The sequence below is a fragment of the Periplaneta americana genome, chromosome 5 (genome assembly GCF_040183065.1).
Source record: "Periplaneta americana isolate PAMFEO1 chromosome 5, P.americana_PAMFEO1_priV1, whole genome shotgun sequence".
Lineage (NCBI taxonomy): Eukaryota > Metazoa > Arthropoda > Insecta > Blattodea > Blattidae > Periplaneta > Periplaneta americana.
Window position 1 is genome coordinate 41,383,033 of NC_091121.1, and position 17,634 is coordinate 41,400,666.

The following is a 17,634-nucleotide window of genomic DNA, read 5'->3' on the forward strand; positions in this document are numbered from 1 at the left end:
TTGTGGACTTGATCCTGATTCTTGAACAGTTGCAATGGGGGTCGGCTCTTGTATAATTATTGCTAGATTCTAGCTGGGACTTAGACATCTCTGACAGTACTTTTGTGTACAGAATTTACATTATAATTTGCTTTACTCTGATGGTTATAGGGCAGTTATGTCGTCTCAAGTCTTGGGCAGGGCCACCAACAGAATTTATGGACCCCTATGCAATACTGTACTCGGACCCCCATTGAAAAAAGTAACAATTACAAGTTAACAGCTATTCTAACCATAATAATTATTTGCAAAATAAATAAAAGATAACCCCATACACAGACACGAACTTAAAAATATATACTTTTATTACGTTGAAAACTTTTAGCAAAACTTCACATTAGTGCAATGTATTATATTCATAAAACATTATTCTTAAAGACCTGTATTTTCTAACTTGCAGTCCAACATCAACAAACAACTCTCCTTGACTTCACTGATGCAAAATCATCAATTATGTCATCAAAATTTAAAGATCTAGCAAGATCGCTCTCCAGACTAAGGAGCCAAGGTTACTCAGTCATTCTTGACACATTGTTTATCTGAATACATTTTTTATTTCCTTCATTTTGCTAAAGGATCTTTCAGCATCAGCAACTGTCACAGGAATTGTATAGAATATTCTAATGGTTATGCAAATATTTAGAAATAAAGTATCCAGTTTTAATTCCCCCAGACTATTTAGGCGATTCATAGGTTTCAGTGGGGTTGGTCCTAAATTAGAGGCGTGAATTGATTTTAAATATTTCGGCTCATGACTGATCTTTTTGTTAATATCTTGATAATATTTTTGACGCAGTCTAGCACCCATATTAATATCTTCCAATTTTTTCTGTCTCTCCTTGTACTTCTCAGCTCCCGACTTATGCCTGTACTTGTCCATTGTGCAGTTAAACTATAACCAGTAACACTAATGAACAGAATTTACTAGACAAACGACAACGAAAAGACGAAAGTTTCGACACGAAACATACAATGTACCGAAAAAAAACGCATCTGGCGACTTTGGTTTGAGAGAGTCCACTACCATATTGTGGTGGGTTTGGTAGTTAAAACGGACAAGCCAATAAATATTCGAACGTGTTCAGTACAAGCGACAGGAACATAGTTCAGGCAAATGCTAGGGCCCTCAATTGTGATGTCGGTTGAACGTTAATGCGGGAAACCGATATTCTATTATATAAAAGTCAAATATTTACATATGAAGTGGTAATTTGTATTAATTCTACTATTGTTGAGTTAATATGTGAAATTTATGTAACAAATATTCTTACAAAATTTTATAGTTCCCGTATGTATCTACGAATAATTATTCGTGATAATAAAAAGTAATCAGACTCACTTAATCTGACAGGCCCTTATTGCTCTCAGGCCCATATGCACTCGTCCCCTTTGCCCCCCTTCTCGGCAGCCCTGTTGGGTAAATGTTTTCTAAATTCATGGCAGGATTTATTACATTGTCATCCTTGCTTCTGAGTTGTACTGTTGAATAATGTGCGAGTACTTGATACTGACAATTGGACAGCTGGAATAGGGTCTGTACTCTTGAATAATTATTTTGATTTAATGGCAGATGTTATGGCAGCCTCAGAGTATCTTTTCCTTGTGCTTTGTATGAAAATGAACAAACATTATGAGACTTGGAACTGCATTACCCACAGAGCTGTAAGAGAAAAGTTAACAAATTCAAATAGTTAGAATTGTAACAATCTGATGCTTTTGGAGTGTTGTTGTTTTGAATTACTGTTGATGACTTGATACAGAGAGTTGGACAGCTGCAATAGAGAGTCTAGTTCAAAATTGATGCCGAGATTATAGAATTGTGAGAGTGACTTTTCTTGTGCTTTTACATAAGAAATGACTTGAACCTGATAATTGCAGGATAGTAATGTCGACCGAACGTTTTGTTAAATATTTCCCAATTTCGTAGGAAGAACTGTTAGATTCTCATGGTTGTTGTGGTCTTGTTGTTTTGAAAACTAATTGAGGACTTGATTCTTACAGCTAGAGAGTTGCAATAGGAAGTGTGGTCTTACATAATGCTTGCGAACTTGATGCTGGGACTTGTAGAACTGTAATGGCACTTGTTTGTTTGTTTGTTCTTTTTTCTTAAGATTGTACATTATAATTTGCTTTACACTGATGGTTATGTGGAAGTAATGACGTGTCAACTGTTGGACAAATGTTTCCAAAATTCAAAGGGAGAAATATTACATTTCTATGCTGGTGTATGAGTTCTAGTGTTGAATAATGTTTGAGTAATTCATAGTGACACTTGTACAGCTGGAATAGCGACTGTAGCGTTGAATAATTATTGCTATTTCATGCTAGGATTTATGGCAGTGTGAGGGTACCTTTGTCTTGTGCTCTATATGAAAACTGACAAAATGAAAAAACATTGATTGAATTGCTGAGACAAGAAATAGAACAACTGAAGAGGAAAATCAAGCAGTACGAAATAAGTCAAAGAACAAGGACATTGTTATTCTTTGGAGTAGAGGAAAAGGGACGTGAATTCGCAATAGAAACAAGGGAGGCAGTACAGAGAGTATGCTACGAGATCGTCAAACTGGGGGTAAGAGCAGAAAACATCGAGGAGACTTATAGAATCAGATTGGGATGTAAAAGGCCTATTGTGATAAGATTCTCAAATATAGTAACCAAAGAAAGAATATTAAGGAACTTACACAGAGTACGAGGAACGGATTGAGAGTTGAAAAAGACCTGAGCTACGAGATCAGATGTAAAAGAAAGCTACTACTCCCTTTCATGAAGGCGGCAAGAGCGAATGGACACTTTGAAAAATTATATGAAGATAAATTAAAAATCAATGGGAAATTCTATGACGTAGAATTCTGTAAGGCAAATGAAGATCATCCAATATTTGGATTAAGTACGAAGAAGCGAGAACTTCAATTTGCTAAAGAGCAGAAGAGATCTGAAGACACAAGGGCACAAGGTACGAACAGGCAAACTGATGGAAGTACAATCGTGAGGAAGGGGAATGGTCAAGAGAAAAAGAAAATAAAGCAACTGCAGTTATCACATAAACTGGAAAGAAGAGAAATTGAAGAATATCATTAGAATGGATTAATACCGACCAGCCCAACTAAACAGATGTTTAGTGAAAATCGGAATTCGAACTGGGAGAAAATATACACGACAGGTGATGGACAGTCTGCTCAATCAGCAATTGTGCTGGAAAGTAACTATCATAACAAGATCATTGACCAGGTATGTGCAGACGACAAAGAATTAGTTGAATTGCAGATAGTGCCGGAGGAAGCGAGACAGAACCAGGAAATGCTGAGATCAAGAATACAGAAGAAGCAAACATATGTGAAGAAACCAGATAAGAGCGGCTTAAGTACCACAATGGCAATGAAGTTCAGTGACACGAGTAAAACTTCAAGTGATTCCGGAAGTGATTTAATCAGAGTAGTGGGAAGGAAGGTCAGTGCCAAGAGGAGAAGTGAAATTGTTTCTGTGAGTGCAGAAGCTGAAATGGTGAGAAGTGAAGTGAAGACAAAGAATGACGACTGTATAACAGAAAATGATGAAGTGAATGTTTATGGTCCAGAGAGGGGTAAGGAAGAGATGACTAAGGACTTAGTAAATAAAGTGATATGAATTAGAGGAGTGGAAGAGGAAGTTAAATTGTAAGTAGATAAGACGATTGAGTTAATGAAAATAGGTATGGTGGAGGAGGCTAGCTAGGACGGCAAAGTATAATATGTAGAAAATTAGTGAGATTGGAATATGAAAGGCACGCATGAAACAGACAAAAATCGAGCATATTGACAATGGTATAATATGTTTTAGTAACAAGTATTATTAGAAACCGTGTGTCCTCGATATAGTCTTAAGTGAACTGAAAATCAAGAACAGAGTGATAAAGTGTCAATTGTGAATGAACTAGAGAAGTGTAATAGGAATTAAGTAAAACGATAGAGATAATGAAAATAGGTGAGGAGTATGGCAGGGTAGGCTAGCTAGGATAGTGAAGTATAACATGTAGAAAATTAGTGGGATCTGAAAATGAAATGTACACAAGAAACAGACATAATAACGAACCTATAGTACATTTTAGTAACAAGTATTATTGAAACAGTGTGTGTTCGATATAAGTGTAATGAAAGTCAAGAACAGAGTCGTAAAAATGTAAATTTTGAATGATCTAAATTAAGTTGTTAGGATTTAAAGGGAGAATACTGATTAATTTAAATGGGGTCGAAAGTCAAGTATAAGAGCATCTACAAAAGGTATATCTGTAACGAATGTAATTGTGGCACCGGATACAAAAATTGTGAGTCCACATTACATGGTTGTAAATGATATCAAATATATCATATCATATCATATCATATCATATCATATCATATCATATCATATGTGAATTATCGACTGAGCTGTAGCAGAAATGTTTACAAATTCGAAATATTAGAATTGTAGGATTCCCATGCTTCTTTGGTTTTGTTGTTTTGAATAATACTCCAGGAATTGATATCAGTATTTGGACAGATGTAATAGGGATTGTTGTCTTGCATAATGAAATAAAATGCGCACAATGTGCATAGGATTTTTAGTTTAGCTTGACACAGTTCGCACACGCACTTGTCGTTGAGTTCGTGGTGTCTCTGGTGGCACAGATCTTACGGTGAAAATCATGCACCGCATAATGGGTCATTATGTGCATCAGTTTGTAGTTTGTGTTTGTCTAGTGTCTAGTTGTCATCGCGTCCATTATGTAGAACTCACTCCAAATGGCATTCTTCTTTCCTCTGAGTACTTGAAGGGCTTTCTCGTATGCTGGGGTGTTCGGCATGCAGAGTTGCGTTCTAATATCATCGATGAAGAAGTTTCCTCCATTAGTTCGTATGTTAGTCTCGAGAGTGTTGTTCTTCCTACTGCTGATACCGGTACTCTTTTCATGAATGATGATTTGACTCGTTAAATTTTTCCCATGTTGCTGATTGCTAAGTTTCCCCATATGATATTTAGTCTGCAGGTTGTTATTGGTGCTATAATAGCTGACATAAATAAGGTCATTGCCGTTTTTGTTTCTAGTTGTTGCAGGTTCTTGATATTGTACATCTATTTTATTGCAATTTCCGTTATTTCTTGAATATGGATTCTGTATGATTTTAATGTTGTTTGAAGCATTACTTGTAAGTATTTAAATTTTTGCAGTACCTCGAGTGCGTCATTCTGCAATGTCAGGGTGTATTTTTTTCTTTGTTTGCTGCTGTTTCTGAAGTTCATTTGCTTTGTTTCCTGGTGGTTTATCTGTAGGCTGTTTTCCTCTGCCCATCTCACGAGTTTATTTAGGACCTGTTGTAGTTCTTCTATGTTGCACGAGCCTATCGCCATGTCTTCTGCGTACATAATCAATGATGCTGTGTTGTCCTTTGTGACTTTTGTTATGTCTGTGCTCATGATATTGAAGAGACCGGGCTGATAGGTGATAGTGTAATTTCGTGGGATATTTGGATGTAGTTGTATTTTAGGATGTGTGCGATTATTGTTGTTAGGGCATGTGATTCACTTAGTTTTCCAATATTAATGTTTTCCTGTTTATAAGCTTTGCTGTAGTCGACGAATACTACATGATATTTCTTCCCAGGGTATCTTAGGGTAGGCCTATTCTCTATTTGTTCTATTAGGTTGCTTACTTCGTGAAGGGTGTTTATGCCTTTTCTGAATCCGAATATGGTTGTCTACTTTGGCTACTAGTCTGTTAGTTAGTATTTTTGTGAGAACTTTGAGAGTGACATTCTCGAGGGCAATACCTCGGAACGAGTTCAGATTGTTGGTCTCTCCTTTTCCTTTGAAGAGAATTTCATTGTCGATGTTCTCCATGGTCGCCCGTCATATGTAAGGAGTTTTTTATGTGTTCCATGTACCAGTATATGCTGTCAGGTCCTGCTGCTTTCTTGTTCTTGGCTAATATAATTGTTTCTTCTACTCCTTTTCTGGTTATAAGAGATGGGGTTTGCATAGTTTCTCTCTTCAGTAGTTGATGTGACTTTTCTCTATGCTGATAATTCAGGATTTCTTTGAAGTGGAGTTCCCATATGTCCATGATGATTTCCTTTCTTGCTGTTGGTCTTGATTTCCTGAGTGCGTTGTAGGGGTTTTGGTTGGCTTTCACAGCTAGTATTTTTGTTTGTTCCTCTATGTTTTGTGCTTTACTCGCTCTCTTCAAAATGAAAATAATGCCAATATTGTCCTACGGAATAGAACTCACAAGGCCACACCTCACAGAAGGGAACATAGCAGAACTGGAGAAAGTCAAAGCGGTCTATCTAAAACGCTTACTATGCCTGTCGCCATCAACCCCATCGAGGCTGGTTTATGAATTAACCAGGGAGCCCTTCCTGATCGAAGAATTAAGAATCCAATACCTGTTACCAGCTACCAGAGCGAGCACAGCCTTTCTACAGAAGTGCAAAGAGAAGAAAGAAGACATCTGGCCTGAATTTTACAGCACCGAAGCGATGACATCTGATCTTTGGACTCATGGAAACTACGAGCTGAGACATCTAGTGACAAGAATAGCTGTACATGGTTTTCATCACAAAGTCTGCAGCAGTGCACACTACCACTCACCAGATGGAAGCTGCGTGTGTCTACTGTGCAAGAAATCCTGTGAAAGATACCATATCGTATGGTGCACCGAAAGAACGAAATCATTGATTTCATACAGTGAAGACAGCGCCCGTAGGGAAAAGCCCTAAAACTCTTTCTCTTTGCACGAATGTGCGCTTTCTCTTCTTTATTATGTTTTGTGCTTTTCCCGTTTTTATTAGTTGTTTGTACTGTTTTCTCTGCTTAGCATATTGCAATAGTATATCTTTTTGATTTGCCGTTCTTGCTTGGTGGAGTGCTGTCAACGTTTCTTGCCACTTATGGAAACACTCTTTGTCAAACTAGAGTTGGGCTCTTCTTTCTTTTGTTGAGATGCTGCACTCTTGGAGAATTGATGTATGTAGTTTAGCAGCATTCCCCTAGTTCGTTCAGCTTGACTAGCCTTGTGATGCTGTTGTGATTTTGTCCTGCATTTTCTTTAGTTTTCTGGAGGCTCTGTGTACTTTTAGAATGGAGATTTGTTGAGACTGCTGAATTATGTTTTTAGTTTGGATTGGTATGTGGTTTTTTATAAGAGCCATTTCTGTTGACCAAAGTCCATCTTGTTTTATTGTTTGAACTTGTTCTCCTTTGTGGACTAAAAGGTCTATAGTGCTGGTTCTGTTTGGTGCTATATAAGTCTTCAGTTCTGGCTTGTTTATGAGGGTAAATCCTTCTTTTATTAGCGTGCCCAAAACTATTTTGGAATTGGTTGTTTCTCTTATCTATCCTATAGTTTAGATCTCCTGCAAGTATGATTCTCTCATTTTGTATTGTTCGTGTGATTGCCTGTGCTATCCTTTCTACTGCGTCTTCTGCGATTGATTGTGGTTTGATACATAGGCTTATTGTCAAAACGATTTCAGAAGGACATGAACACGAGTAGAAAGCAGTTCAAGCCAAGAACAACGCTATGTAGACATGAGGACGGATCTATGATTGGCAATGAGGAAGATATATTGGAGAGATGGCAAAGACATTTTAATGACCTGTTGAATGGGAAGAACACTTACATGGATACGGGCCGGCTAACCTTAGATATAAGTAATAATACTTCGGAATCCTCCTCAATCAACTTAGAGGAAGTAATCATGGCAGTGGAAAAGCTAAAAAACAACTAAGCATCTGGCTCCGATAACATCCCACCCTAATTATTAAAGAATGGAGGTGGTAAACTCTAAGTATGCCTGAAGAACCTCCTTTCCCAAACATGGGAAAAGGAAGTAATTCCTAAGCAGTGGTGCATGGGAATTATCTGCCCATTACATAAAATAGGATATCAGTTATAATGTTCCAAATATCGAGGAATAACACTGCTAAATGCTGCTTACAAACTTCTCGCCAACATCTTATATCATAGACTTCGCCCACATGTAGAAAAACAGCTTATCAATCCGGATTTCGTCCAGGGAAGTCAACTATTAACCATATTTTTACTCTATGGCAAATTGAGGACCGTTTTTGCAAAACTTGCTAACTGCAAAATTTGCAAAATTGAGATTTTGGTGGATTCGTTAACATAAAGCACGCCTCTACACGATGTTAAAGTTATCTTAGTAAAATTGAATTATTTCTCTTCATTATAGCGTGTCAAAGTGTGATGGTTGCACTTATAACCTACTTGTCTCCATTCAGTTTTTTATCTCACCTGTAAAATTTAGTTTTTTCAGTTAGCAACTTTTGCAAAAACGGTCCTCAATTTTAGAAAAAAATGAGAGAATTTAAAGTTATGACTCATTTACTTTTTATAGATTTTAAATGGTGCATACGACAGTATCAATAGAAAGAAATTACATTGTTCAATGGAAGAATTAAATATTCCATCAAAACTGATGAACATGGTAAAGTTAATGACTGAAATCACAGAGAATAAGGTTAAAATACAATCACATCTGTCAAGAGCATTTTTAACATATAATAGAGTTCGTCAAGGGAATGCATTGACATGTCTTCTTTTTAATATTGCTTTAGAAAATATGATTCGAAAGTCTGGAGTAGAAGTTAGAAGTAATATTTTTTAGAAATTAACCTTGGTAATGGCATTTGCGGACGACATAGTCATCATCGATAAATCCTTAAAATATATGGAAGAAGCTTTTCTTGCTCTTGAAAAATCAGGTAAAGAAATGGGAATGGTTATCAACGAGGAAAAGACAGAGTACATTGTGGCAACTAGTGGAAATTCAGGTGGTAGAGCAGACAGTATACAGATAGAGAATTATAAATTCGAAAGGGTCGACAAATTTAAATAACTCAGATCCTTGCAAATTAAGCTTTCAGGAATAACTCCCTGTAAAGTTAATTTGAATAATTTCCCTCGAAATTATTCAAATTAACTTTACAGGGAGTTATTCCTGAAAGCTTAATTAGCATAATACACATCACTGTACGTAACAGAAAACCACAATTTAAAGTCACATAGAGTTAGTGTGCACTCAAATGTTGGTTGCTTGACTGTTGTCAGCCCACTTTGAGGTCTGTGGATATAGAGGGAAAAATTGGATTGGTGTCGGGTAGAGTTCCCGGGTAGCTCAGTGGGAGAGCATTGGTACGTTTAACCAAAGGTCCCGGGTTCGATACCTGGCCCCGGAACAATTTTTCCCTCGAAATTATTCAACTCAGATCCTTGGTTACAAACGACAATAACATATCTAAGGAAATCTCAAATAGGTTGGTATGTGGGAATAGAGCTTATTTCGGACTAAAGAAATATTTTAAATCACATGCCCAGACACAGGAAACAAAAACCACCTTATATAAAACACTTGTGAGATCAATCCTGATATATGGTTCAGAAACATGGACCATTTCTAGGAATGACGAGAGAAGACTTGAAATTTTTGAAAGGAAGATTCTTCGAAGAATATATGGTCTAGTTTTTAAAAATGGATTATGGAGGAAAAGTTATAATGAGGAATTATATAACATGTTTAAAGAGCAAAACCATTAGATTGAGGTGAGTGGGACATGTAATGAGAATGGTTGCATCAGAACCTTGTAAAAGAATTATTCTCACTAACTCTGGAGGTCAAAGGAGAGGAGGAGGACGACCACATCTGCAATGGATTGACGAAGTGGAGGAGGATCTTGTGAGGTTAGGGTACAGGAACTGGAGAACTGTTGCACAGGACAGAGACAGACTGCAACGCCTACTGAGAAAGGCCAGGGCTCATAACGGGCTGTAGTGATGATGATGATGATGATGATGATGATGATGATGATGATGATGATGATGATGGTCACAATTCGGTTTTTACCAAGACTGTGTCATCGGTTTTTAAAGATTTTTCTGATTTTTCCTAATTTTGGCTTGAGGATGATTGATACTCTGCTGGCTGACTTTCCTGCTGTGGGTTAGGCGAAAGTGTATATTCCAGAGTGTCCTTGAATGTTGTATTCTTCTGTTAAGAAGATTTCTGTAACAATGATTGCATCATATGCTGCTATTGATTCTAATGGTATGGGTGACATTGCGTTGCATAGGCAATATATTTATGTGTCTAGATGAGTTCAACTTCTTCATCTTGGTTGTTTTTTGGAAAGCAGAATCGTCTATCACTCCTTATGGGCAGTAGTCTGGCCTCTCTGTCTCCTCGATGTAGTTAAAAGGGAAGCCTACTTTGAAGGCTTTCTTGTCTCTTAAGTTATGCAATTCTTCATATGTGATGTTTCGTTGGATATCATTTCTTTCCAGGTTGTACTGGGGTTGTACTTTTCTTCAGTCTCCCAATGTATAACCACACCATCTTGTCAGCTGCTTGTAGGTAGTTACTATCATTTCTTGCATAACAATTTGCTAAATTGATGCTAGATCTTATACAAGTGTGAGAGTGATTTGTTTAGTTCTTTTACATAATAAATGAGTTTAGAACGGCCCCGAGGTTCACTCAGCCTTCTATAAAATTGAGTACCGGGTCTTTCCCGGGGGTAAAAGGTGGTCAGAGCATGGTGCTGACCACACACCTCATTCTAGTACCGAGGTCATGGAAAGCATGGGGCTCTACCTCCATGCCCCCCAAGTGCCTTCATGGCATGTTGCGGGGATACCTTTACCTTTACCTTTTTTACCCTGATAGTTATAGGGCAATAATGAGGAATGAAATTTTGACATAAAATATTTTCCCAATTCGTAGAAAGATGAAAAAAAATTATATTGTCATGCTTCTTGAGGTCTTTTTGTTTTCAATAGTAATTGATGATTTTATTCAGACACTTGAACTGCTGCAATAGGGACTCTAGTGTTGCATAACGACTGCTAAATTGGTGCAGGATTAGTACTAGTGTGACAATATTTGTTATAATGATTTTACATAATAATAATAATAATAATAATAATAATAATAATAATAATAATAATAATAATAATAATGGCTTTAATGTTACTGTTAAAGTGCAGAATGACGTGTGAAGTTTTGCATAAATGTTTTCAAAATTAAAAGGAAAACTTAGTGTATTATTCTTGTTTATGTGCTGTAGTGTTGAATAATTTTCGACTTCTTGTTACTGACATTTGGACAGCTGAAGTGAGGACTGTACTGTTGAATATGTACTGTCAAATTCATGGCAATGAGAATGGTAAAACGTTAAGGAACTTTGTAAATTATAACGAATTTAAAATCACTAATACCCTTTTTCGACATAAAGATGTGCATAAATACACATGGACAGCGAGAGGAAGAAGATCAATAATAGATTATATTCTTATCAACATGAAGTTATCTCCATATATGTACGACACAAGAGAGTATAGAGGCTGCGATATTAGCTCTGACCACTTTATGGTACTTTCTAAATTAAAAAATTCCAAAGAAATGGATATTTAAGAAGAAAAGTAAAACTCCAGAAAGTAAAACAAATTATAAAGTACACCTGCTAGAACAGGAGAGTATAAGGAGATTATACTGCTCACGGTTAAACATGTACATGGACCATAGAGCCATAAGTACGAATATAAATGAAGAATGGCAAGATTTTAAAGAATTAATTTTGAAAGTAGCAGGAGAAGTGTTAGGGAAGAGATCTATAAAAAGAAAGAGGAGAGGATTACAATACTGGAATGAAGAAATAAAACAAATTATAAACTGTAAGAAGCAGGCATATTTAAAGTACCTTCAGACAAATTCTAATGAGGATAAAATAGAATACAACACAGAAGTGCTACTGTATAGTGAAAAGGGAAATAAGAAAGTTGAAACGCAAAAGCTGGGACAACTATATAAGCACTATCGAGCATGATTGTCATGGAATGCAAGATGTAGCATACAAAATAATGAAACACTTGAACTCAACATAAAGAGACAAGGCAAAAATAAATAATATTAGAGAGGAAAACTGGATTACATTTTATCGCAGCCTATGGACGAAGATGGCTGAAGAAGACATTAACCCAACATTAACTACGTTAGCAGAAATTGACCCCATTGAAATGAACGAATTAGATAATGCACTTAATACGTCTAAGAATAAAAAATCTTCAGGAGCAGATGGTATAAACACTGAATTGCTAAAATACATGCCTGAAGGAGTAAAAATGAGATTTTTAGAATTAATTAATATCTGTTGGAAGACTTGTACAATCCCAGACGAATGGAAAAGAGGAATAGTATGTCCAATCTTTAAAAAAGGTATGAGAAATGATTGCCAGAACTACAGAGGCATTTGCTTACTAAACGCAGCATATAAAATATTCGCTAAAATAATAACTCGTTGCCTAAACATAATAAATGAGTATGTGCTGACAGAAAAACAAAATGGATTTTGGAAATGTCGTTCATGCTCGGATAACATATTCATATTAGAACAAATTATTAAAAAAAGACGAGAATTTAATCTTCCAATGTATATGCTTTACATCGACTACGAGAAAGCTTTTGATAAAGTGTCACTAAAGAAATTATGGGAAATAATGTATAAAAGAGGATTTCCAGACCACCTAATAAAAGTAATTCAGAGTCTATACTTCGGAACACAGATAAAAATAAGAACAGACTACACCAGTAATAAACAAATAAAAACTAACCAAGGAGTTAAACAGGGCTGTCCAATGTCCCCTGCGCTGTTTAGTATATATCAGTGGCGGCCGGTGAGGCATTCTGGTGGTGGTGGTGCCAAAAATGAAAAAAACGTTTTACGCAAATTACCCTAGTGAAACTGATAATCACAGCTCACGTTTACATTATGTTAAATAAAACACATTAATTAAACCAGCTATTTTACCAGGTGTACAGTTAACAATGCATCTAGTAACAGTTACAATAACATTTCCGAAACTAATAACGAAATTTACAGATACAGATAATGCAAAACTTTCACAGAATTGTTAGTCAAATACAAATAAATTTTATAACTTAGATTTAGATTTAGATTTAATTTCTTCCTGTAGCCACTACAGGTTGCCATCGACAAAGAGTACCATGATACAATAGAGTAAATGCCTTGAGGCTTAGTGATACATTGTTGTTAGAGTGAAAAATAACAATTTGAATTGTATTGAAACACATGATATTAAACGAAGTAACGTCAAGGAGATGCGAATTAGTCATGGTCCATATGTATGATGCCTGAAAATAGCTATTGAGCTTTTGAGTGCTGCAGTTGTTAGATCTCTTAAAATATTTTTATGCAGGCCAAAAGATTTACAGAAGTCGACTAGGAACCGGGGTATGGTCCCACGGGCTCCTATCATTAGTCCCGTAATGACGATGGATTCCAGATGGTATTTGTTCTTAAAAAACTGATGGAAGGTTCATATATATATATTCCTTTTTTCCTCGTGTACTTCTTCTGGCTGGTGTTAGTGCGATTCGAATCTCACAGTAGGGTCTATGATGTAACCTTCAAGAGAGGGAGGTTTAAATGCAATTATGTCGATTCTTCGATTACTGCCCTCAGTGGATATGCCGTGTACTTCTTCATATACTGAATAACCTTTGTTCCTTAAGGCAGTTGCTATTATAGATCTTACTGTATGATGCCGTGTATTTCGTACAAGTTCACCGTGTGGACAGCCCCCAGGACATGGACAAAAACACATGAGATAACAGTGATAACAGTGATATAGATAATAAACGAACACGTTTGCACTTTATTTAACAGGCCGATGAATCCAAGGTAGCGGTCTGAATAACACATGTTCATGTCCTGCATAGATCTCATGTATTGTTAACAAAAGCATCAATACTATAGCAACAGTGTAGCGATATTTAGTTGCCGCAAAATAAAACAAATATTACACAACATTAACAAACAGTGTTACATAATATGAAAAAATATTTATCTTTCTAAAAAGAACCATGCCTATCTGTGCATTCAATATAGTTAAATGAATAATACTTTAAACATTCAAATCCAAGTTATGTGCATTAGTTTTGAATTGGCAGCATTACATTAACATTTGGCGCGGAACTTTAACTCGTGTTTTCGTGCCAGTCTGCGGTTGATGGTTCCCTTCGTCTCCAATAACCCTGCCATCTAGTGAAATTTCTGCATTACTGTGCTCTACCGGACGGAATATTAACTATTGAGTCAAATTGAATTCGGCTCAAAGTCAGCCACAAGAAATGCATATAAACTAGAATCAGTAGCTTTTTGTGCAGTGTTATATGGACGTAGGATGTGCCACACACAAGTGGCCCCAACGTTCGGAAAAACGCTGCAAGAGTGCGTCTCGATCTGTGGGCGCGCTCATTCAGATGAAATACGAATAAGATGTGTAGAAATAATTGTAGAATTGTTAGATTGTTGGATAAATTTTTCCAAAATTCGTAGCAAGAAGTATTACATCTCAATGCTTGCCTATGAGTTCTAGTTTTGAATAATGTTTGAGCAATTAATATTGATACTTGGATACATGGTATAGGGACTGTACGGTTGCAGAATTATTCGTAAACATATTAAGTGTCTTTCACGTGTTAAATTTCATATTATTTTTAACAAGTTTCGGCCTACAATTGGCCATCTTCAGAACTAGTTGTTGCTGGTTTTGGCGCCTTTCGTTTTCTTTCCTGTGGTGGTGTGTTTATGTAGTGTAATGTGGAGTCAAGAGTGTGTGTGTATGTTTCTTCTGAAATTGAGTTGTGTGTTGAGAATTTCTTTTGGATGTGTTTTTCTATGTTCGTATGTTTCGTATTGTTCCAGTATATTTAGTTTCTGGCTGTTTGGTTGGATGTGTAGAATTTTCATGTCTGTGTTGATGCCTGAGTGGGTGTGGTTAGCTTTTTGTGATATGTTCTGAACAATATAAAATTTAACACGTCAAAGACGCTTAATAGGTTTTCCGAAGTGATATAGTATTAAAAGTTGTGTAATCAGTATGTATAATTATTGGTATTTCCGGGTAGTCTTGGAGTACCTTTCTCTTGCGCTTTACATGAAATTCGGCAAGAAATTGAAATACGTAGAGGTTAATTACTGACCGATCTGTAAGAGAAATGTTGAGAAATGGGAAAAATTTGGAATTGTAATAGCAGTACTGTGATGATTTTTGGGGTTTTGTTGTCTTGTATAAGTTGTTAAGGTTTGATAGAGAGGGTTGGGCAGCTGCGATAGGGGCTATAGGCTTGCAGAATGATTTTCTAAATTAATGTCAGGATTATAGCTGTAATATTACAGTGGTTTTCATGGTGATTTTACATAATAACTTTAATTTTGTAATTAGAGGGCAGTAACTATTGGATAAATATTTTCCAAAATCATAGGCAAAATTGTTAGATTCTTATGGTTTTTGAGTTGTTGATTTTAATACTAATTGATGACTTAATTGTGAGAGCTGGAGGGCTGCAATAGGGAGGCCTGTGTTGTATAATCATTGCTAAATTGATACTGGGGCTTGTACAACTGTGACAGTGCAATTTTTTTAAACAATTTACATTATAATTTAGTTTACCGTGATGGTTCTAGCGCAGTAATGACGTCTCAACTGTTGTATAAATGTTTCCAATATTCATAGCAAGGTATATTACATTGCCATGCTTATTTATGAGTTAAAATTTTGAATAATATTTGAGTAATTTGTACTGACAATTGGACAGCTGGAATAGGGTGTGTTCTGTTGATATAATAGCAGGACTTATTGCAGTCTCAGGCTACGTTTTTGTTGTGGCTTACATGAAAATGAAGAAAAATTATAAAACGTGGAATTCCATTTCTTACAGAACTGTAAGAGAAAAGTTTACAATTTGGAGAAATTAGAATTGGAGCAATCGAATGATTTTTGGGGGTGTTGTTATTTTGATTTATTGTTGACGACTTGTTATAGAGAATTAAACAGCTGCAGTAGGGATTGTAGTATTGAATAATTATAGCGAAATTAATGGGAGAACTTATGCAAGGCTTAGAGGACCTTTGTGTTGTGATTTTACATAATAATTGATTGAAAATAGTACACGTAGAGGTGCACTGCCGACTCAGCGTTTTAATAAATATTTAGAAATTGGGAAATTTAGAATCATAGCATTGCCATATTACTTGGAGTGTTGTTGTTCGAATAATTTTTTAGTACATGATACTGCACTTAGACAACTGGAATAGATACTCTACTGTTGAACAATTATGGGCAAATGCATGGCAGGAGTTGTGTAAGTCTCTGAGTAATTTAGTCTTACGCTTTGGCATCATAATTGACTTAAAGTAGCACAGAAGGAGCCGCATTACTGACTGAATTCTTGCCCCAATGTTTAGAATTTGGAGGAATTGGAATTTTAGAATTCCCATTCCACTCTGAGGTCTGTTTTCAATAGTTGACGAATTAATTCCGATACTAGAAAAGGGATTCTACTCTTGTAAAATGATTTGTAAATTCGTGTTGGGATTTATAGAACTGTGACAGTACTGTTGTTGATTCGTTTTACATATTTGGTCAGTTGCAATAGTGACTTTAGTTTTGCTCAGTGATTTTCTGAATTAGTGTAAAGGCATATAGCTTTGTAAATGTGCTTTTGATAAGTCGTTTTCATAATAAATTACTTTAGTCAGTTTCTTGTAGGGCACTTTTGAGCGCTGAACTGCGGGATAAATATTTTCAATTTCGTAACTAGATTTTTTGAATTCCCATGCTTGTTGTGTTGCTGTTTTGAAAAGTAATTGTCGACTTCATTCTGATACGTGGAGAGCTGCAAATTGGTCTGTTGTCTTGCTTAATGATTAGTAAATTCTTGATGGACTTGTACAATCGACAGTATTTTTTTAAGTGTTTTACTCTTTATAATGATGATTATAGGGCAGAAATATTGACTGAGATGTTAGATAAAAATTTTAATATTTATAAGAACATTTATTACATTCACATGCATTCTCTGAGTGTGCAGTGTTGAATAATCATTGATTTTTTCATAGTGAGCACTAGGCACTGCAACAGGTACCTATTGTTGAAGCGTGATTGACAAATTTGACGGTAGACCATGGTAGTTTAATAGTATCTTTATCTTTTAGTTTTACATAATAATTGACTTAAATGACAAGCAGAAAGCTGCATTACCGACTGAGGTATTACAGAAATATTTAGACACTGGAAAATTTATATTGTAGCATTACCATTCCTTTTGGGGTGTTGTTGTTTTGAATAATAGTTGACATGATACACACACTACGGTAGTGCAATAAGGATTGTAGTGTTGCATAATGATTTTCAAAATATATGTGGAGACCTGCACAACTCTGAGAATGTTCTTTTTCTAGTACATTCATATCGTGAATGACTTTACTGTGTTACTTATAGTGCAGTAAATGTGACTAAACTGTTTGATGAATATTTTGAAAGTTGGTAGGAAGGTTTACTACACTCTCCGTGGTGTTTTTTTGTGTTGTTGTTTTGAACAGTAATTGTCGAGTTCGTCCTAATTCTTGGACAGCTGCACTAGGGTTCTGGTGTTGCATAAATTTTAGCAGATTCAAGTTGGGACTTGTTCAACTTTGACAGTACTTTTGTATAAAGAATGTTGTGTATAATTTGGTCTACGTTAATGGATATAGGCA